Here is a 24,160-nt window from a genome sequence, read left to right as displayed (position 1 = left end):
GTGTACCTCACCAGCCTCTTGCCCTGAGTATATGAGTGCTAAGGCCATACACTGCAAAGAAGAAGCAACTGAGGGTCCTTCATTTCCCCCTACATAGCTGTCATACCAGGAGTTACCCTGAGCAGCAGGATCTACCACATTGGTACAACCATCATCATCCTTGGCAGATGCTGGGGCAAGCAGCACAAAAACAAGGGCCTTGGCAGATGCTGGAGCAAGCAGCACAAAAACAAGGGCCACAGACTGGGAGGAGAGTGATGTCTGTAGTGAGACTGAACAGATGACAAAGAAACATAGAATCATAGAATCAACCAGGTTGGAAGAGACCTCCCAGATCATCCAGTCCAACCTAGCACCCAGCCCTATCCAGTCAACTAGACCATGGCACTAAGTGCCTTATCCAGTCTTGTCTTGAACACCTCCAGGGATGGTGACTCCACCACCTCCCTGGGCAGCCCATTCCAATGGCAAATCACTCTCTCTGGGAAGAATTTCCTCCTAACATCCAGCCTATCACAAGGAGTATCAAAACCACAGTAGACTTAGAGGTTATCCTTAGAAACTGAGAAATTGGATGGCTCTTACAGGCAGAAAAGGCCTGTTTTTTCACATGACAGGAGATTTATGGTACATGCCATTCTGAATACAGATCTGTGAGAGGCAAGTATTAGAGCAGATACCCTTTGAAATGCAAATTGTCTACACAAATGTTTCCAACCAGCAGTTTTAGTCCTGCACTGAATGGGGTGGCAACATATGGAGTAACAAAATAAGAGCACTTAGTAGAAGTACAAGGAAACTTTGACCATTCTAACAACAAACTTGTTGGAAGGAATGAACTTCCCTTGCCCCAGAATACTGCAGAATGCTACTGTTACATTGGGTTCAGCTACTAGGCACTAGCTCAAGCACATCTGGTGGAGCTACTCAGAGAGTTTCCAAGCACAGTCAGCTACAAGTCTGAGCTCTGCTTCTCTGAGCAGCCATTCTCTGCACAGTCAGCTCTGTGCAGCCAACACAGCTTTCTCCCAGCAAGGAAGCAGATGGCTCCTGGGACCAGAGTCATCCCTGGCATAAGTCGCTGGGTTTCACTGAGGCAGGACTGCAGTTACACTCATCCCAGGGGTCCAGACCTTGACTGCTCATCTGCATTGCCATATGCTCAGCTATAATTGTAAGTTGTAAAGCAAGGGGTGGGGCTGGGGGGATAAAAAATAAATTGCAGTTTAGAGAAGCCTCCTCTGCATGGTGTTATTTCACTTAAGGATTAGGTGAATCAGCGCCATGGAAGAATGCAGCCTAGTGCTTATGTACCCATACAGACTCACAGCTCTTCTCTGGAGATGCTGCAGGGCAGAAGAAAGGTGTATACTGCAAACTATAAGTCAGCTCCGTGTCTCTCTATTTCCTCGCTACAACAAATGGTATGCAAATGCAATGCATTTAAAGATAGATGCAATGGTATGCATCTATCTTTAAATGAGGCCTAATTGGGTAAATACCTGAAATCCAGCAAGGAATATCCTGAGCAAACAAAGGAGGAGTGTTGTACACCAATGTCAAAATTTCCACTGTTACCAGCATTACCTTCAGCTCCTTCTATTCCAGTGCACATATTCAGAGCTGTGAACATTTAAAAATAGAATAACCTCATCTCTTCACAGTATTTGCATCTCTGAGACAGCACTTAGTTACCAAAAACTCTCTTCCACATAGAGGAGAAGCAATTAACACAATGAATGCCACACACAAAGTCAGGCACATATATATCACTGAGCACCAACTGTGACAACCAAAGTAATGAGGCACCAGAAGACAAATAGACAATCACTGTATTTGATCCTGATACAGAGATGTGGGGGAAAACCAGAATAACTTCAAACAAAAGCAAGCAAACGAACATCTGAACCTGACTAACAACAGGGCAGAGCAGGAAACAAGAAAAGTTTTAAGCTAGCATTCAGCTGGTAAAATTGGAGTATGTCTTGAGGAAGAAACATTTAACCTGTGTCTCCAACATGAAGGCAAGCAATATTGAGAGTCTCCTAGGCAGAACTTATATCCTTTAGCAAACCAGTCAGAAAAACGGGTAATAAGTAGACAGAGTGGTCAGCACACAACCTTCCTTCAGGTCTGTGAACTTCTGTCATTGCTTTTCAAGGACATTACAAGATGCCATGGTCTAGCCTTGAGCTCTGTGGTAGAGGGTTGGACTTGATGATCTGTGAGGTCTCTTCCAACCCTGATGATACTGTGATACTGTGAAGAGCAACCCCGACTTACTGATACATGTTGCTTCCTACCCATCTCCCTTTGAGCTGAGGGTATGGCCTGACTTTGACCCATGCAAAGCTTCAAATCATTGTCTGAAATGCAACTCTGTAATTCCACCATTTTTAGAGTTATGCAGGGTGAAATCTTGATAGGAAAGTGGTCAGATATTCCCTTCATGAAGCAAAAGGAAGAGCAGAATTGTGCTTACCTCTCCCAGAAGTGCTGTTCTGCATAGCTAGCAGAAAGAAAATACTATTTATGTCACCAGCAGCAACATATTTTTTTCTGGATCCTTGCAGAAAACAGAAGTCTAGAGTCATGAAGGGGCAATAACAATAATAACTTCTTTGGAGGGGAGAGATGCTGTAAAATTACAAAAAAAAAAAAAAAAAAAAAAAAGTGCTAAGTATGTTCTCTTATAGGAACCATTTATCTTGCATTTGCTCCTTCAACCTTCTCTTGAGCTCCAATTATGTATGAACACACTCATGTGTGGAGGCAGTGTATCCACATTAGTCCAATAGCCAAACAACTAAAAGTCATGTTTTTCTTCCCTTGCAGCTCATGCTTCACCTTTTACCCTAGGTTCAAAAACCTGGGCTGATAAAGTGACAGAAAATCTTTCTGCAACTAGCACAATAATTCCTATTGCCTCAGAATACATCCCAGACACATCCAAAAGCTTTCAGCTAGGAAAAAAAATGGCCTTACTATAAAAGGAATTTGGTTACAGCTAGGAAATAGATTATTTTTGTCATCAAATTCTACTCAGTTGGCTCCAAGATACTTATTGAATTATTTTGCATAACAGTTTGAGAAAATCATAGTAGGCATGAAAACAATTAACCAATGGCACTGATTCTTTTCTTATCTACTTTAATTTCATACCACTTTATCTTCAGTTAAGCAGTTTTCCAATTAATAGTGGAGCCAATATATTGGCAAATAATAACTCTAGAGACGTTTCACCAATTAAGTAAATAAGTAAATAATTGGATTCCCTATTTTATTATAATTTTCTTTATTAAAATTATTAGTAAGTATATATGCAAGGAAGTATCATAGAGGTAGGAATGGACAAATGCAGCATATCCACAGGATTTCCTAGGCAGGAAGATAAATATGCTTTATTATGTGCAATAATTAGCACAGTTCTGTGATATTGCTCACACAGCAGCTTAGTTACAGCTATCTTTTCAGGCTTGCTTTTTCCAGTGCCCCAGACAGCTTAGATCTTAGTTTGCTGCATCAACAGAGAGCAGTTCCTTCACTGAAGTGCAGTTTTCTCACCTTAGCCTCTGCAAGATTTCCAGTAGAGACTTGCCCATTTACTCACTTCCCCACTTTGTAGATCTTTGTAGGGTAGAGATAATTTTCTCATACCTTGGTTTGACTTTGATTCTGAACGGGAGAGGGATAGATTAAGGAAACACCCTAGCTGAGCAGCTGTTATTTGTGAATCCATCCCTTAGGCTAATCATGTAGCTCAGGACATAATAAACCAATGAAACAGGAGCCTTAGCACTAACAGGGCAGTTTTTGGCAGGAATTGCAACTCATCTTAACCAAAAAAACTAAGAGGATTACATTTAAAGCTGTAAGACATTGTTCTTGATCAACAAGACTATGAACCTCTTCTTACCCCTACTTTGATCAAATGCTAGAGCTGAGATAGCTCCCAGCAGCCTGCAATTTCAGGTACTTTGTTTACGGCCAGCAGGTTCTGAAGTAAATCCAATTAGTAATAGATAGAACATCAGCAATATTCTTAAGACCATGCATCCAGAAATAGTTGTTATTTGAAAGACCTGCTTCCAGTGGTCATGGACCAAACAATTTTCATGTGAAATTTCTGTATCTACCACCTGAGAGAAAAGAAGGGGGAAAAAAAAAAGGGGGGGGGGGGGGGGAGGGGGGGGGGGAGGGGTAAGGGAAAGGGGGAAAAAAGGGGGGGAAAAAAAAAGAAAGAACCAAAACACCAAAACAAACCCAAACAAATCTTTTCATTTGTGTAGGGACTACATTTGATTCTACATCATCAGGAGACAACCAGAAGGCAACTCCAAAATTGCTAACATCATGTTTCCAAACAGTGCTTTTTGTTCTTCACATTACATGGTTGCAAATTTATCTTAACTTCTCCTGATATTTTTCCATCCGTTGCAAATCAGGAAGTGTGGAATTTAACAAATTCTTAAGTTTGGGAACAAACTTGGCAAGGACCAATGAATTAACATGAAGCAGTTACAAGGTTTCTCATTTAAACTACAAAATAAAGCAACACATTTCTTTTTTTGCCCACTCCCACATCTTTATCTCTGGTGTCAGGGTCCATTCAGGGGCTAGAAGATTGAGGTTCAGTTTCTACCACTCACACAGAGCTCTAAACCCAGAGAAGGTAGTTACAGCTATTGCACAGGGGAATATTCTGCTGGGAAATACTTTCTGTGGTTCCACTGTATATAGAATATTGAAATATTCATTAAACCAGAGAGAACAGCTTTATGTCATGGTGTTTAGGCTTTGCAGTGGAGAAAGAGGACATCACTCTCATGAATATTTCAATATTGTAAAAAAATAGAACATACCCTAGCAGAGGTACTGAAAAAAACAAGCAATCTTTGCTCTCTCTCCCTCCCACACTGGGAGGTGCCGAATGGTGTGGTGGTTATGGGGCATTCCTGAGAAAACAAGGTGGGCTCATATCTCCTCAGGCAGATGAGGGAAATAGAGCTTTTTTTGTCTGTATTTTGAATTAGTCCCTTGCCAAATGAACTATTGAAGGAAAGGAAAATGATAGCTCTTAAAGCAAGTCATCTATCATGTATTTCTTCCTCTTTTACCCCCCTCACCTCCAAAACTGACAAATTTTATTCTGACTCATAGAGCAGTTCTAAGCCCACTGCTGGTTTTGAACAGAACACTTAGCACCCAAAGTTTACTCAAATCTAAGCATATTTTATGATATTTATATGATTTTCACAGCTTTAGATTCAACTCTAGCATTATACAAATCTTCTTTTGGCTTCTTTCTGCATCTCCAAGTACTTGGACAAGTCCTTACCCCATATGTGGCTGTGCACTGCAGATTAGGTTTGCAAAGTGATGGGAAAAGTGGCCCAGAAGAGGCTTCTGGTGAACGATAATTTCCATTTGGAGGTGGAAATATCTGATTTCATGTAGAGGTAGATGGATGAGTTGGAAGGAAAGAAAGTGATAAATAGAAATCCAATTCATGAATAGAATTCCAATTCAATGGAATTCAGCCATGATGTGTTAAAGCCTGAAGATTGACAGCTGAGTGGGTAAAATTCTTGTGAAGTGTCTCAAAAAGTCTTAACTTCTATTACATTTCTGTCTTAAAAAGAAAAGGAAGAGAGAGAGAGAAAGAGAGAGAGAAAAGATCATGCTCTGGTGAGCCAGGCTTCCTGAGTTATGATTGAGTCCACACTGAAGGCACAGCATGGTATTTCTTCACAAGCTATATGGAATGTAGGGCTCTTATTCTATCTAAAAGCAGTTAAGAGAGAGTAGAATTTAGGCCAACCATTTCATGTGAATTTGAAGTTTGTCTTTATATCTGTACAGCGTAACTTGGGGGTATGAACAAAGCCAGGTAAAACTGGAACAGCTGAGGACTATGGCAGAGCCTTCGAATGCTCAAAGCTTTAGTTTCCCTGGATCTGAATGATAGGCGTACTTACATCAGGATAGAATTTCCTCCTGTTGTCTTCAGAACTGAGAATATCTCTCTAGCTGGCTAGAGAAAGGCATGTTTGGAAAAATCTCTGTGTGATATTACATTATTTATCTTATTTATTTTGCCTGCATTTGTTCTGCAGGAAGCATTCTGGAACTAACGCAAGTAAAATAACTCCGCAAGTAATAATATAAATGCACTGAACTGTCATTGCATATAGCTCCAAGAAACACTTTCCAGATATATTCACCTAGTTTTCCTGAATGCAGTTGTCACAGGAGAGTTTACTACGGATCCTAGATGATAGAAATTTCACATACGTCTCCCTGCTGCAATTTATTTGCCAAGGAATAATCCCCAGGCTCCTGAGTACCAGGGGAACCGTTGACATTCTAGGAGACAGGCTGTCATGTAGATAAAATGAGCTTGCCTGTACATATGTATGCACTTCTTACAGACATACACAGACTCAGGCTTTGGCTGCATGCAGAAATTAAATGGTGCCACAGGAGCCTCCTATCACAGATTGCAACAGCAGCAAAACCATTTGTGCTAAAGACCTAGCAGCTACACTGCATGCCCTGTGTGGTTTTACTTCAGGGCAGCTCTAATCAGGTCCTCAGGATAGAAATCTTGTTAATTGCTGGAGCACAATAGGTATTTGGTTGCCTGGAGCACATAATTTGGCTTACTTTCATTTCAAGGGATCTGATTTATACATTCTGAGACAAATGGTGCAAACCAAAATACAGAAAGGGTAGACATCAGGAGGGTCAAAGCTTGAAGCTAAGAGCTTGCTTCGTTCTGACTTTAAACTCATAATTCCTACACAGTTAAGTCAAAAAACAACGTACTTCATAGGAGCCTCTGAGCTCCTTATTCCCATTGGTGGATAAAACCAAAGATTATTCCAAACCATCAAGGGCAGCATCACAGGATGTGTTACAGTCCCAAATGCAGCTCCCTTGGTAGCTTTGAGACATCCTGGGTGCCCAGAACATTATGGGCTGCAGACTCAGGGGTTGAGGAATAGCTGAATTCATTCAGGAAAATCTCTTCACCAAAATGGTACTAAGGCTAATATTACTTCATCACATTGAAGAAGCAATTTAGATATTCACCTAGCATTCTACATCTATGTAGAGCTGGAAGCTCAACCATCCCAAATGGTCAGGCACTATCTTTCTTGATCATTTAATATCAAGGTGAACCTCAGATTAAACCTGCATGTGTTGAAAGAGAAGTTACTAAAATTCAAGCTAAGGGTATTACAATGACCTAAGAGGTACCTGATAGCATATTGATAGTGGTATATGCAATAGTATGATCTTTACATATTAGGTGGCTTTGCTGAAGGACTCAGTTCACATGCTGGCAAGCAGCTCATGCTTTTTCATGCCTAAATTGAGGGATATGGAGCATTTACAGGATTACAATGCCCAGGGAACCTTGCTTTATTTGATTATTTGGCCCTTTCAAAAATTCACAAGGCTTCGGTAATCCAAAACATCTCACCAGCTTCACTGGTCATTGAAACTCATCTGGTTTTACAGCCATGCACAAGATGGTGTTCAAGTTTTCCATATCAAAACAAAAACATATAAGTCGTTCCTTCTGTAACTCTGGGAAATGCTCTCGTCTACAACTCAGTGACAACCTGAAAAAGTGTTACCAGAATCAGATTCCATAGTTGTCTGGTTCAACACCAAAACTCAGCTTTTAATGCTATGTCAAATAACTGCAAAGGAACAGCTTTACTTGAAACTCTTGGAGTTATAAAAGCAAGTTGTCCTAAAAATGCACTTAAGCCTTTTGGAGTTGGGACCCACCACATCCTGGCAGACACAAAGGGATTGCAGCACATCAGAATGGTTCTGCAACATAAATACAAATAATTTAAATAATTATTAGTCTCTGCACATCTCACACAGTAGGGATCAGACCCAGCTGGCCTCCTGATGACAGTGTCATGTAAATACTAATATTAATAGCACTGTTAATAGTGCTGTTATTGTTAATTTGGCAAAATGTGATACTGTGTAAATTGAAGTTTGTCCTTTTTGGCTGGGTTGCAAGGAGGAAAACACGTGTTCTCAGTATTTCTAGCTGGGTGACTTTCTTTTATGAATGTTTGTTTTTCTTTAATTAACATACAGGAGTGGGTTGGGCCGTAGGAGGTCTGTTGCCTTTACCTGAAGTTTTTCAGACCCCCTTTTTTGTGAGTCACATTTACACTTCTTGCAGATCTAGGCTTTGGTAATGCTTCTAATTCAGGGACAGTCTCTTATTCATCAGATAAAAACTGGAAAAGCTTTCTAAAACCATTGCTTTTTTTGTTTGTTTGTTTTGTATGTTTGAATGCAGTTCTTGACAGAAATGTAGGTCAGAGACTTAGTGCCGTGGTCTAGTTGACTGGATAGGGCCGGGTGCTAGGTTGGACTGGATGATCTTGGAGGTCTCTTCCAACCTGGTTGATTCTATGATTCTATGATTCTATGATTCTATTCTATGACTGAAGATAGTGGCTGGAGCAATTAAATGCTCCATTTGACACAACTGAAAATCAAATTAACTCTTGAATGTTCAATCATTGTACATACACATTATATATATATATATATTCCTTATTACAACACATGTTCTATGTGTTGCAATAAGGGCTGGGTGCTAGGTTGGACTGGATGATCTTGGAGGTTTCTTCCAACCTGGTTGATTCTATGGTGCTCATGAAATCTGGAACCACATTAGCAATGAGAAATAATCCTTATGAATATGGCAATCAGGATATTTGCCATCATTCTCTCTTCTTTGATGTAACAAAAATGTTTCTACTTTACCCCTTCATGCATGCACTTGAATCTTGGAAGATGAAGTTCAGACTGGAAGAAGAAAAAAGTCCAGAGGAGGTATCCCTAAGCATCTCTAAGTACATATGGTAGAATATGAATTGCACTCCTAAGAGTGCAAAGAGCTCTTAGTAACAGAGCCATGGAGGCCTAAATATGCAACACAGCATAAAAAGGTGAGATTCCATTAGCCATTTTATTTTGAGTGAGAGGAAAATGAGAAACAAAAAGGAAAGTACAGTTACAGTTGTGACAATTAGAAAGGAAATGTGAAGGTGCAATGAAGAAGAGCAAGCATGAAAAGAGTGAAAGGTGTTAATGACTCCATGCTGACAGCTGATTGTTGAATACTGGGTGAGAAAATCAAGGAAAACTCCTTCATTATCTCAGTGGGGGCAAGGGAAGAAACCACACACCACAAAAAGAATTAACAGTGTTTGTAGAGATATGTGGCAGATTAATCAGTTGAGAAAATGCTCTGACACTTTGTAAACGTGATGAAATAGATGCAGCTGCCCAAACTGAGTGCCCCATGAGATGACCAGAAACAGCAACTGGAGGCCAAGTAGGACATCTAAGAATCACAGAATCACAGAAACATTCCAGCTGGAAAAGACCCCCAAGATCATCAGGTCCAACCAATATCCCCACTCTACAAAGTTCATCCTTAAACCATATCCTCAAGTACCAGATCCAAATGACTTTTAAATACATTCAGGGTTGGTGACTCAAACCCCTCCCTGGGCAGCACACTCCAATGCCTGACCACTCTTTCTGGGAAAAAATGTTTCCTAATGTCCACTCTAAACCCACCCAGTCACAACTTGAGGCCATTCCTTCTTGTTCTATCCCTATTTACCTGTGAGAAGAGATGTAGCCTCTCCACAATGTCCTTTCGAGTAGCTGTAGAGAGCAATGAAGTCTCCCCTCAGCCTCCTCTTCTTCAGACTAAATAGCCCCAGCTTCCTCAGTCACTCCTCATAAGATGTGTTTTCCAGACCCTGAAGAGTCAGAGGTTACTCTTTGCCATGGCAGGGCAAGCCAGGCACCCTGTATTGCCCAGTCTTTCTCTGAAGTGAAAAATTAGTTACTACAGATTAATTCACTAATTCATCTTGTTCTGCTTGTTTTCACATTTCTTCCTAAGGGGAGAGGTTGAGGGAGCTGGGCCTGTTTAGCCTGGAGAAGAGGAGGCGCAGGGGTGATCTTATTACTGTCTACAACTACCTGAAGGGGCATTGTAGCCAGGTAGGGGGTGGCCTCTTCTCCCAGGTAACCAGCAATAGAACAAGGGGACACAGACTCAAGTTGTGCCAGGGTAGGTATAGGCTGGATACTAGGAAGAAGTTCTTCACAGAGAGAGTGATTTCCCATTGGAATGGGCTGCCCAGGGAGGTGGTGGAGGCACCGTCCCTGGGGGTCTTCAAGAAAAGACTGGATGAGGCACTTAGTGCCATGGTCTACTTGATTGGATAGGGCTGGGTGATAGATTGGACTGGATGGTCTTGGAGGTCTCTTCCAACCTGGTTGATTCTATGATTCTATGATTCTCACTTCCAGTTTTCAGGAGATTTCATAGACAGTGGAATCTCTGTCTTGCATTTCAAAGCTCCTTTTGCTGCTTCTACTGCCGTCACCAGTGTCTAGGGTAGCAAAGGAGCTGCCCGTTAAGTCTGGAGAGCTGCTGACACCTTGCAGGTTACAGTAACAGCCCTTTGAGATTAAATCCAGGAAGAGAGATGACATTAAACTGTAAATATCTTCATGAAGTTCCCTTCAAGGAATTTGTTAGGAGCACAGAAAACCAGCACAGACTCTGCAGGCACTAAACGCTCAGCAACCTGGCTACCAGACTCTTTCCTGCTAGTAAGATAGCCGAATCTATAGCTGTCTAAAGTCATGTTTGCAGAGGCTGATGTGTCTAATGTAATTTTAGGCTGTGAGAAGTGTCTCTTCTGGTTTATAGATGTCTGAAGTCATGTTTGCAGAGGCTGATGTGCCTAGTGTAATTTTAGGCTCTGAGAAGTGTCTCTTCTGGTTTCATTCTACTGCTTTTTCCTATCGTACTGACCAATCCACTGAAGGTGTCTCAGATATCCCAGGGGATCTCAAACAACACTAAAATTGCCTCCTTTGTCACAACAGGCAATAGAGATTGTAGTGGAGAGCTGTTCAGCAGTTTTGAGTCAAAGTAGGCCAGCTGAATTCTTCTTTCAGGTCTCCACGCTAGTCCTTAACTGACAGAAGTCATGAGGTCAGCAAAGATAGGGTAAGCTTAAACCAGCTGAGAATACAGACCTGGGTTAATTCAGTTGCCTGATGCAGCCTCATGTTGCTTGGAAGAGAAGGCTGCCAGCCGCACAGGACACCCGCTGTGAGGCTGCAGGATCAACAACTGATTCATTTCCATGCAAACAGTGGAGCTGGCTGCTGCAGCGCTCATCCAGGCAACAACAAATATCAGTGTAAGGCTGCAAAAATGTGACTACGTGTTGGTGATGTATAAAAAGACATGCTAAAACCATCAGACTAATACAAACCATCAGCAAGAAACTTTAAAAAATGCATTGCCTGGAGTTTAGAGGGCCCAGTGGGAGGTGGGACAACGTCAGCCCTGATCTAGTAGAGCAGAGCCAAAGAATGTCCTCAGGGTGAGACAGCAGCCACTGTAGGTCAAGCGCTCTAATGGACAAGGGCACAAGACGAGGAAGTGAAGCTATAAATAAACTTCTATGCAGCCAATGAGACATGAGAAATGTGCAGTGTAGTCACTAAGGAAGGAAGCTACTGGGCTGCAAAGAAAATGGATTGTCACATCTCTGGAAACTAGCATGGACTGACTCACTAGTCTAATAGCTCTGAAAGCCTTGCAAATGCTTGGGTATCTGCAGCAACCCAAAACTACTGAGCAGAATCATAAAAAAAGTGTCACTGCTCATTACCAGTGAGTGAATCCAGAGCATTTGGTTTGTCCAAGGCAAAATTGTCTCTTGGAATTGCATCAGGACAAGTCTTTTGGGGAAGTGCCATGGATAATGAATTTCTCTGGGCTTGACCTTAGCCTCAGTGAGTCACAGGAAAGATCTGGTGAGCACAGAACCACCAGTGGAAGCCCAAGCAGCAACATTCACACCTTTCAAAATGAAATCAAGAGTTTGCTGATTAGGGGAACATCTCTGAGCACACAGCAATGGGGCAAACTCACAAAAAGGTGGCATTTAGGATTACATGGCTGGCCAAATCACATAGAGCAAATCCTCCCGAATGCCCAGCGACATATGGAGAGAGCATAGCACGCAAAAAAAGTATCTCAGCTATCAAATCCCAACCAGATTCTTGGAAAATATCAAAACAGACTTTTAAAAGGGGAATTACATCATGAGAGAGAACTTTCCCAGCTTCTAGTAGGTGGATAATTTGGAAGTCATTCAGGCAAAACTCCAATGGGGAAACAGAAAACACATTTTGCAAGATATGACATAACCAGATTCTATACTCAGACAATTGAGCACATGACACAGTAGCAGAGTTCAAGTGACTCAGCACTCTAGGAGAGTTTTAATACAAAACCTCTTCCCCTGGGTACACAAAAAGCAATAGGAAGACCAGATCAGCACTAAATAGCCTGAGCTAAACATCCATCTGGACAAAAGAATAATCATGCAGGCAAATCTGGCAGGCTTATATGAAGCAGCAACAGGCTGAGAACATCAGATAAAATGAAAACAGTAGCAATAGGAGAGTAATGTCAGGGAGCTGGAGCCCTTGTAGAACCAAGATGACCACAGAAAAGCACTGTAGGACACTCAGCAGTCAGATGAGTCAGAGGAAATAGGAGGTATCAGAAAAGATGCTAGAGAGCACCGCACTGATCTGCCTGGGCATCAAGGTGGCAAACCCAATGCTCACATCCAGCAGACACTGGTAATGGCAGCTTTGCTTGAAGACCCGTGTGTGAGGACTACACAACTTGGCAGGTGATGGGAAAATGACTGTGAAAGGAACAATCCTGTATCTAGAACTTTAAATCAGCAAATGGTTTTGGTTTTAAATAATCTAAAAATAAAATCTCCCAAAACTGTAGCAGTTAGGGCAGGAATTGACTGCAAGCCAAAAGGGAGAAGTACAGGTTGCAAAAGAATGCATTTTGAAAGGGTCACTAGAAGCAGGCAGTCTGGGTGCATGTGACTGGGGTGCGGAGCTAGAGAGAGGAAGTCAAAACCCTTTGGGGACCTCTGAGTAGGCCAAGCTGAAACACAAACCTGAAGCTCAGATTCCTTTCTTTTCCCTCTAGCTCTTGTGACAACTACTGCCCTTCTGCATGCACCCACAAACTCTGTGAGCCAGTACCCTGAGGAGATGCCACATACTGAGCTGGAGGCTGCAGTCTCTCTTCTGCTGCTAAAAGCCTCAGTAATACATTGCTTTTTCCTGTTCTTATGCATCAAGCTGTGCATAATCCTCTTTTGTTCAAACATCCCCTATTGCTCAGGCTCATTTAACTGCTTATTAGGCCACTACCACCTTAAGGTCAACCATGATTATGCCATTCAGAATTTCCAAGTGTTTCTTTCCTTTAGACTAACCACATCATACAACGAACTAATTAACCCACCAGGTTCTCATTAAACAGCATCTCTTCACTCTCCTCCAGGACCACCAGCTGTGCTGCAGATTTCATCTGAGTTTAGGAAAATAACAAGATTCACTATCAGAAATGGATTTATTTATTTTTTATTCAGAATGCCACAAGACCTATGATCAGGTTTAAAATAGCATCCTGGAGACCTGAGGCAGGATTTAGACATCGTCCTGCAGGAGATCAGGATGGTGTTTCAGTAGTGTTGTGATGAGTGAGAGAAGGATCTCATCACAGGGAGACCTGGATTCCTCCCCACATGCCCATGATGGAGGAAAAAATTGTTTTATTTTATTCTTTCACAGACCATGATGCCACTAAATGCCACTGCCTAAGGTAAAAATCTCACTTTGGAGGGCACAGATCTCCAGCCTGTGTTCACTTGCTCTTGAGCGACTCTTTTACCACTCTCAATCCTCAATGTAAGAGGAAGCAGCTTCCTGAACACTGAACTAATAACTAAAAAAGTTTTTTAACAGACACATACAATTGCTTGGGAGTATTCTACCCTGCAAAAATACCACCATGAGCCATGCAGAGCCTCAGCACAAAGGACAAGAGAGAGAGATTCAAGTAGTTTTAGCTCAGGAACTTCTAGTTTAGGTGATCCTGAACCAACATCTCTGTTCACAGTTAATTGATAAAATGTGGATTACATGAAAATACAGTCCTAAGAGAGTAAGGACTGCTTCAGCAAACCATCTGATATTCTGCTTGGATCCCAGCACAGTCTTTCAAGGAAAGCTTGAAGTAGTAGTCTCCTTGTTTGTAAATTATGGTGGTTCACTTGTGCACCTTAAAATCTGCTTTAGACCCAGCTGGTGAACTTTTTCTAGCTCTGTTTTATAGCATGAACTGTTTTACACAAGCTACTCAGTCAACATATGGGAGCAAGGGTAGAGGAGGAGCCAGGAACATCTGCTTTCCTTGTCTTGGGCTTGCACTGTTACTGCATACAGCTTTTTGCTCTGGCAGACTGTAAAGTCTGTGATAGTCACCAACCGCTTGGATGTAACAGTGCGCTCTGACGTTGTTGCTGTCTGTCTTCCTGCTGTGACTAACTCAGGATATTGCTGGTTTTGACAGAGTGCTGACATGCCTTGCAGTTTGCTTGCAGGATCAGTGGGCAGGGTCTCCATGCCGCATGTCCACCAGCCTCCTCATGCTCATGCTAAGGGGCATTGATGTTACCAGTGAAAAACCTGCTTCTTGCTAAAGATTTCCTGTAAGATGATTAGGAAACCAGTTCAGTTTGGTCACCATTTGTGCCACTGCTGTCATATTCTATGTGTATCTATAGGACAAGACCATTATTTTTAAGAAAAAAACAGTATTTTCAGTTCACAGGTGGCAGGGGGGAAAAGAGGCAGTTGAAGAGGAGGCTCAGGGGTGACTTTATTGCTGTCTACAACTACCTGAAGGGTGGTTGTGGCCAGGAGGAGGTTGCTCTCTTCTCTCAGGTGGCCAGCACCAGAACGAGAGGACACAGCCTCAGGCTGCACCAGGGGAAATTTAGGCTCAAGGTGAGGAGAAAGTTCTTCACGGAGAGAGTCATTGGACACTGGAATGGGCTGCCTGGGGAGGTGGTGGAGTCGCCGTCCCTGGAGCTGTTCAAGGCAGGATTGGACGTGGCACTTGGTGCCATGGTCTAGCCTTGAGCTGTGTGGTAAAGGGTTGGACTTGATGATCTGTGAGGTCTCTTCCAACCTTGGTGATACTGTGATACTGTGTGTGAATGTGGCATTTGGCATTGGAACGTGATAGGGCTCAGGTCCAGCAGACAAAGCAGAAGTATGGCTGTATGCACTGTAGAGATGACTGGCTTCTGTTGAAACTCAGATGTCCCAAGAAAAAAGACTAGGCACAAATCTAATGAAAGGCAGTCCCTCGAGCCTTTTCTGACCTGGGATGAAAAGGCTTGAAATGCTCTTCTAGTTCTGTTACCCTCAACATAATAATTTGCTTAGAGTGTGGCAGGAACTTGACCATTCCCTTGACTAAACTCTTCCCCAAGCACATTTAAGTGGAGAAATTTCTGCTTGCCTGAAGCACCTGGCTGCTCTTGGCCTGAATAGTATGTGATCATCAAGTGCACAGAAGCAATTCCCTGTATCTCAGGCAGAGAGCCTTCTCCAACCTCTTTGTGGACACCATAATGCTCCTACAAATACTCTTGCTCCTTGCTGCACTCCTGATGGCACAGAAAGGCTTGGAAGCAGCAGTGAGGGGTCCACTCTGCTTTCCTTTATTACCATGATGATCAATTATGAAATCAGTGTCTCCCAAGGGACCTTGTGATGTGTTAAATCACTATAATGATGGCCATGAAAGATGTCAAGAGCACAGCTGACTTAAGGGAAAGAAAATGGAGTAGTTCTCATAGTACCCACGGGGACAGGTCTTGCCGCTTTTGCATAAGGTCCTCTGAAATCAGTGCAGCATTAGTCAGTGGACAATTTGACCAGCTAGTAGGTCATGAAGCAAGTTAGGACTGAGGAGTAATCTCAAATGAGGAAGGAGATGCAGCCCACAGCTGGAGGCTTGTTCAGACACTATTTGCAGTCTTCATGACTAGGATGAGCCCAGAGATTCCCAGAGAGAAGCACCCATCTGTGAACTGGAACAGATTACTTGAATGCTAATTTTCCCATGCAAACAAGTCCTTTACCAGTTTCATGTCCTCCAGCCAGCAGACCTGCTCCCAGAATCTGAGCTTCTGAGCACCATAGGAAAACAGGAGAGCTGTGAACTGGAAAATAGGTCTGAGAGCAGCTGAGTGCACTTCCCAAAGCAGCCTCTGCTCCCAGTTGTGTAAGCATAGGCTTATCTGTAGCTCAAAAACTATTAAAAGTCACCACTAACACACACCTTCAAAGAAACTGCTATTTTTTGTCTGCATTCTATTTCTCTCTCTCTTTATTTTCAGTCTTTCTAGGTCACACAATGCCAAAGAATGCTATCTTGTTGTGTTGCATGTTTTCTCCAAGTGCAGCAGGTTGAATGTTTCCCCAGACAGTGTTGTCCATGGTTGTGTCATTTTTCTGTGAGGTTATTTCCCGCATCGCAAGGTCATCCTGTGCTCTTCAAGCCATTGAGCTGAAGTGTACTTGGTCACCAGTTTTCCTGTGAGTAGCAAATATGATTGCAGCTGGAGAGAAATTAGTATCTCTCAGGCTTCTCCATCCCAACTCCAAACGGAAATGTTTTTCAGAGTGCAAAGTGCCAATTAGGACATTATCCCAGGTGGTGTCATATTTGTGTTATTTACATCTTTCTCATACCAGTAGAGAAGCAAGCAGCAATGCAACTTGATACAGGAGCCCTTGTCAGATACCATGGCTCTGGCTTTCTGCCTCTCTGCGTTAAAGTCAAACTCCAAAACCCTGCCCTCCCTTCTGATGCATCCTCTTCCTCAGTGCCTCGAGTAGGCTCATGCACTTCTTTCACATTGTTGGTACGGTTTTAATTTCTCATCTCCCCATCCTTCAGCTCTGTGGCCTGCTGGACCTGGAGGAGGGAGCATGATGTGCCATAGAGTCAGCAACCTGATGGTGAAGCAGTGTGTAGCATTAATGAAAAAAGGGCTGAAGCCCAAGATCAGTCTCCTTCATCAGCCTGCTTCCCCCTGCTCTTACATCACCTTGCATCTGTCCATACATCCATGTTGGGTTTATCCATTCATTTCCCCAATAACATGCAGATCTTGAGGAATGTGAACGAGACATTTTGGCATTCTTATAACAACCAGCTCTATTGAACAGCTGTCACTGTCTTGGACTTACATCTTCATGTATCTCTGTGTCCATCCTATGAACCCACAGACTCATCTGGGAGGGGGCAAGACATTCAAAAGCTACTTTAGGAGTGAGGGACTCAGCTAATAAATTTGCAAAGCAAGCCCAGACCTTGTTGGCTACAGAAGAGAGATTTCATTACTAGTTGAACCAACTCAAGAAATAAAAGTCACTGAGTGTCAAGGCAGATGAGGAATTTAGGTACATGATTTCTGATCATGAGGTAACCACTTGTTTTCCAAAAGTCATCTGAAGTCAGAGCCACTGCACCTGTGATTGCCAGAGCTAATCTGTTTTATCCAAGCCTTTCTCCATACTCCTGCCTCACATACCCCACACAGTCACACATCAGGTCTTTAGAACTAGCATCTATTACACAGGGCTCAACCACACAGCTACTACAGCAGCCTGATGCCCTCAGCAATTTCCAAATTCAGCTGAGGGCAAAGGTGACCTTTGGCTCTGGAGTTATCCAGGCTTCTACACAGGACATTTCATTTTTTCTGCAGTGGAATGACATTTGGCTTCCTGATCGTACTGTGCAGAGGAAATCTACTCTTCAGAATAATTTCTGTCAATTAACTTTTTGGTCTTATTCTCATTTAACATTGTTGAAATTCCCAGGCCCATTCCAGATTATAGCCCTTATAGTCTCACAACTTCTCTTGTCCATCTGCACTTCATTTGCTGGACCCACTGGTGCAAGTGGAAGGAACCGGGAAGAAGGGTTACATATGGCCACTGCAGAAACCAGCGCTTCTTGTTCCTTCACAGCTGGTGGTTTCAGTACCCCAGGCCTGCCCCTTCCATTCAAGGCAGCGTTGCACAGTTTTACTCAGGTAATGCTAAAGTGGCAAAAGGGAGAAGACAAGTAGCACATCCATAGAATTAATGCAGATTGTTTTCAAAAGGTCAGTTACTACCCAAAGTGCTTGTTTTCACATCCTGGATGCTAAGCCTGAGCAGCCCTGTGAATATTAGCTCTACTCAAAATAATCTCAAATAGTTAAGCAAACACCACAAGAGGAAAAATAAAAGCAAAACACTAACTCAATCTGTACTACCCTGAGTGAGTGACAGGGGAAATTTGGTAGCCTCAAGGATCTGTCAGCTCAGGAACAAACTATAAATATGTGTTCTGAGGAACACCTGCCAGATTCAAAAACATGTGCACATCTCATCATGGTGATTTTTTGACACCTTCAATAAGATCTCAGCATGTTTCCACAGGTAATTCAACTTCCATTTACTGTATTATCCTTCCTTCCATGCTGCTGTTGCCTGTGCAGCCAGTAAGAGGATACCATAGTGAGCTTGTGGAGGCACAGCGTGGAGCTAGAGATTGGCTTGCGTGTTACTGCAGGGAAACACTTTGGTCTGGACCATCGCCTGCACTTTACACCAGTGGAGGCTCACCTATGTCCTTCGTAACTCAACAGCCATATCTTGTGGTGTTATTTGGAAGTGAGGAGCCCCAGGGCCTGATCCAGAGTGAGAGTGACATATCTTTCTCAGTCTCCCTAGATCCTAACATCGTGCACAATGTTACCATGGTATCATCTGCTGAAGCACCATAGGATTATAGTCCATCCAGGGAAAAACAGGAGGCAGATGGGTTTCTAGAGAGTTTTCCTCTGAAAATGGAAAGGAAATACTGGGTTTAGGATGCCTGGTTTAAAGAGCTGCACAGAAGGTCTAATAAAAACCTAACATTATCTTCATCCTTTGATTCAACATCATGCACATTAGGCAGAAATGGCACCAGTGACTGGAGCATACAGCATAGACTTTGTTTTGTGCTATAAATATCTGAAGTGGTTCTCAAAGGAAGAATGAGCAGGAGGTTTTGTGACAGCAGTAGTCAAAGGACAGCCCATAGAAATCCAGAAGCCCACGCAACCCAGAGAGACATGGAATGAAACCAAACAAGAGGAAAAGGCACAATGTTGTCATACATGCACCAACTGTATTTAAGAAAAAATAGAAGCAATATTTTGCTTGTCTTTTTAAGTGACTTAATGATAGAGAAACATAGCAGAAGCAGCCTTGTAATTGAAAGCTTTCTATCTTGCCACAGGAACACTTAACACAGGCACTAATCCTCCTAACACAGTCTCTGCCAAACATATTCCTGAACTAATCAATCTGCCATGCCATTTTCCAAATCAGGTAGAGCCACTACTGTAAGAGGGAACAAGCTGAAATGGATTGTCGCTTACTTGGACCAGAGGTTTCATTCAGCTTTCAGAGATTTCTGTGCATTACAAGGCAGAACTACAAACTACACAGAAGTCACAGAGAGCAAGGCCTGACTATACAATAAATCCAGATTTAGGATATCAAATACCACTGCAGCTTCATAACACAAAATACCTCTCTGATAAAAACTCACTCTGCCCTCTTGAATTTGTTCAAAAACTGTGGACAGGTTGGCTTCACCCTGTCAGCCTTCATGCTGGAAAAAGACATCACTTTGATGACAGCCCTGTGTCATCCCAAAGCCAAGCTTAAATCCAGCAAAAAAAAACCCAAAACACAGAGCCAGCCTGAATTTTATGGTGGGTACTCAGATAATCCAATGCAAAAGTGGTTCTCATACTTGTTTTTTCTGACCTGAGTCTAGATCCAAATCAGTGCTGTTGGGTCATAGGTCAATGTATATGGGACTGTGGTCTCTATGCTTTCCTACCACCTGAAGGAGGTGAATTTACTTTTATATTTCCAGGGAGTTCTTTAGAAAGATTAAGTGAAGCAATACCAAAATAACAAGGAATCATTGTCACTACAGTACTAGCTTGCTTTGACTGGCATCTGTATTGCAGCAGGTGCCAGACTACTACAATCTTAGTGATTCAGATTCTCCTCCCTGGAAATTCAGGTATAAAAATCAAGGAGGTGTCAGCTGGTGATGTGCCACCTTCCTTAAACACCTCCAGGGGCAGGGCCTCAACCGCCTCCCTGGGCAACCCACTCCAGGTTCTCACCACTCTCATGGTGAAATGGAGAATCATCAGTTTAAAACTCGAAATACCTATTAAATAGAGTTATGAACTGTCTTTTAATGGCTTTTTGATACTTAAAGAGGCCATCCTAGGAAGATGTATGCTTGCACTTCTGGTAGAAAACGCAACTGAAAAGAGCTGCTGAAGTCAATGAGTTTTTCACACAATTGAACAGGCTTTGTGAAATGTGCCTGTGTGTGCACAGCCTCTGTCTACTCCCATGTTACTGAAGAGAGCAGCTCCCTTCCACATTTATCTTGCCTATTCCTTTTTGTCCATCTTACAACCTTTTCTTTATTCTTCAGTCATTGTTGGTAACTACAAAACATTTCACTTCTAAAGTAGACTCTGTGTGTGCTGGCAAATTGCAAAGTACTTATCAATGGGAAAAGGCTGTGGTTATCTCTATGTAAGCAAGGAAGAAACCAGTGTATGAAAAGGATTTAGAGGAATATAGCTTATTTGCAGCATGATTCATTGCTTACTTATCCTATGTGATATAACTTCCCTTTCACTCAAGCATTGTCAAGAATTCAGGAAAGCACACTAAGATAAGATGAAAAGTCAAAACTATGACAATAACTTTGTGAATCATGAAAAAAAATTGATTGCAAGCCTTACTTTAAGTATTTGGAAAGTTTTCATTTAACTTTCTTTTCCCTTACTCTTTACCTATTAGTGCCTTACTCAGAAACAATCTGTTCATTCCAATATTAATGTACCCATGAACTTCAGCAGTAAATAACTCAAGAGCAACACTTCTAATGTTGTTTGTTTAGGTTTATGCCACTTAAAGCAGAAACAGTGAAGCAAAACTTCAGTTCACAGGTTCAGGATCAGCAGAAGGTATCGCTCCCATCATTAGCTAAGCAGTTAGCCTTTTTCTATTTCTCAACACCTTGAATTTCTCTCAAACAATTCAACACACCTGGACACAGTTAGAAAGGAAAACACAAAACACCTCCCAAGTATTGCAATTAGGTTTGTTCTGGCAAGTTCTGCATCTGTATTCTGGCGGCAGTTGGCTTCTGGCACAAGAAGTTGTGCCAACAGTAATGTTTTCTTTTGCACACAACATATGGAGTTTTCCTGCTGAATTCTAGTGTGCAGAGTGCTTCTGGTAATGCTGTTGTCCAGCCTGGGACAGTCCCACACCACTAGTTACTGCTGAGAGTGCCAAGATGCTATCAGTGCTACTGAAAGGAGAGAGTGACTTCCAAGTTGCTGAAATGTCTTTTGACACACTCAAAGACAAGCAGACAGCAAAGGGCTTGTAGCAGGGGCAATTTCTGATCTACATTAGATGGTCATGTGCACACTCAGAAGCTAGGGATGGGAAGAGGACTTACTGAAATCAGGAACAAAGATAATGGTCAACTTGCAAAACTGTGCAGCCTGAGCCTGTACCTGCAAATGCTGAACCTGCACATCACAGTGGATGTAGTTGTATCTCTAGCTGCCAGGTGTTGGTTTGTGTGACAAATCTTTGGCCTCAAACACCAAACAGATTTTCCATGCAGTGCATTTTCAAAGAACTTGCCAATATTATCCTCAAAATGCTTGCATTTTCCCAGTTTCTCTCTAGACTGGTAGCACAACATTTCTGAAAATGGTTTTCAGGCCTCATTCGTAATGTAACTCATTACCACGTTCATTAAGAACTGTGACAGTTAAGAAACTGAAAGCAAATTGTCAAAAACCAACCTCAGAACATTTTTCCCTCTCAGTATTCTAAAAACTGAGTGTAGTAACTAAGTGTGTCACTGCACAAATTGATTATTGGATGGGCAGCAGTGTCCAGTCTCCTCTGTGCCCATTCACCCATCTTCCAGCTGGTGAGCTGAGGCTCAGGACAGAGTTGAGGCATCATGCAACAGTGGGACCTGATTAAAGTGAACCAGATTTTGAAAGACCTTTGTCATGCTTTCTCCTATACCCACCAAAAGAATTCTGGTTTCTGGCTAATTCAATAGAAATGTCTTAGTGAGAGAAATCAGCATGGCCCTGGAATAACACCCTGGAAGCAAAATGGAGGGTTTTTTAGAGAGGTTTATGCCTTGGGCTTGGATGGAGCTGGGAGGGAGGCAGTACTTGCTGAAATCTATCTAAAACCACCCACAGCCCAGGGTGAGAAAAAACCCCAAAGAAGAAATTAGGACTCTGGAAACTGAAGCGTTCAGAATGGAGAAGAAACTGGTAATACAAACCCCACTTTAAAACAGCTCTTTCATGGTCAGAGGCTGAAACAACTGTTTTCAATAAGGCCTGTGAGTCAAAGGGGAGATATAAGGCAGGCTGTGGGGCTTGGGAGCCTGCAGGGAGTTTAGGGCCAACAACAGCATGTGTGTGCTAGGCTTCTGTGTAGGAACATGGCAGATGCACTGCCAGAAAAGCCTGATCAGATTGGCTGAAGAGTGAGAAGAGTTTGCTTTTCACCAAAGCATTTGCTACAGACCCTGAGGAGAAGGAGAACAGGGGCAGGAGCTGATGTGAGCTGAGGAGATCCTGAGTCGCAATCTGACCTTCTTGTGTGTATATGAAAGACCAAGCAGCTAGCTTAAGATAAGGAGTAAGAACAGCAGCAGGGACTTTGCTATCTTGTACAACTCATTTCAGTGATTCCCAAAGACCCCTCAGCAATAGCCTCTGTGTGACTCTTTTGCATGTGGAGTTCTTCAGTGTGTGCAAATCATTGAGAACTGCAGAAACAGGGAGCTGTATTACTTCTGAGGAAGCTGGTCTCTTTCAACCCATAAAGCTGATGCCCTCTGAGCCCTGATTTGGTCTATGAGGCTGTGCCATTTGTCCCCTACCTCACTCCTGGCCATAGCATAACTACTTTAGTTGGCATTTTAGAACATGTTTGGTTTGTTAGACTCTCAGCAAAACCAGTGGTATGTTAAAAGGAGAAACTTAGAGGGAGAAAGTGTGGTAGTGTGAGCTACAGCATAGGCAGAGGCAACTGTACTGTAGAGGTGGGAGAAGACTAAAACGGCTTCAGTCCTGAATCCTTGAGTCCTGCCCACAAACCAGTGTCCCTAAGCTGCTCTTGAGCAAATATGTGCATTAAATTGAAGTTTTGGTGGCCAATGAACACAGAGACACCAGAATATTGATGAATCCCTCTTCAGAAACAGACTGCTGAGATTTGAAGGAGCTTTTTTTCTTCTCTATTTTTTTTAACTCCGACTTTTTATTTAACCCTTGGATTGGAAAAATAATCCACCAATGTTCACTTTAAAAAAATGGCAGATTTAGAGGACAATTTGGGAGTCTTAAAGCAGAGCTTGGCCTCAGTTCTGTTCCAGGCCCCCTAACCTTACCACCATTGACTGAGGTATTCTTAACAGGCTTTTAAAGGAGATAAATAAATGAAAATGGATAGCTGAATCAATGCACTCTCTTTAATTCAATATTCATCCCAATTGATTTTCATTTCCAAGCTTCACTTCAGCATGAAACACGGCATTGTGTTAAGGAAATTGTGGGGGAACTTGTAGGTTTTGGCAGCTGGAGCAAGGGGAAGTTGTGGTTTTTAGATTAGAGGAAGGTGTGGAAATCAGCTCCTTAGCTAGAGGTTGGAGAAGCAGGGCTTGTGCATGCTGTTTGTGTATATTTTTGTTGTCAGCCTTTAGCAGTTATCATGCAGTGGAGGTGAGAGGAATGCAGAGGCATGGATGTACTCACACTCAGCCACACTCTTTGCCCTGCTACCAGCTCACTCTGCAGCAATGATGACACTGTACCATCCTGGCATCCCTGAGCTTCGCCCCAGATATCCTCTGCTCCCTTAACAGAGGGGAGGGATTTTCAGGCAGTCTCTCATCCCTGTACCTATGTTAGCAGCTTGGGGGAAAGAAATTCCCTTTCCCAGCTGGGGCATCTCCATTTACAAGGCTGCCAAA

The sequence above is a fragment of the Pogoniulus pusillus genome, chromosome 14 (assembly GCF_015220805.1).
Source record: "Pogoniulus pusillus isolate bPogPus1 chromosome 14, bPogPus1.pri, whole genome shotgun sequence".
Lineage (NCBI taxonomy): Eukaryota > Metazoa > Chordata > Aves > Piciformes > Lybiidae > Pogoniulus > Pogoniulus pusillus.
Note: the sequence above shows the minus strand (reverse complement) of the source record.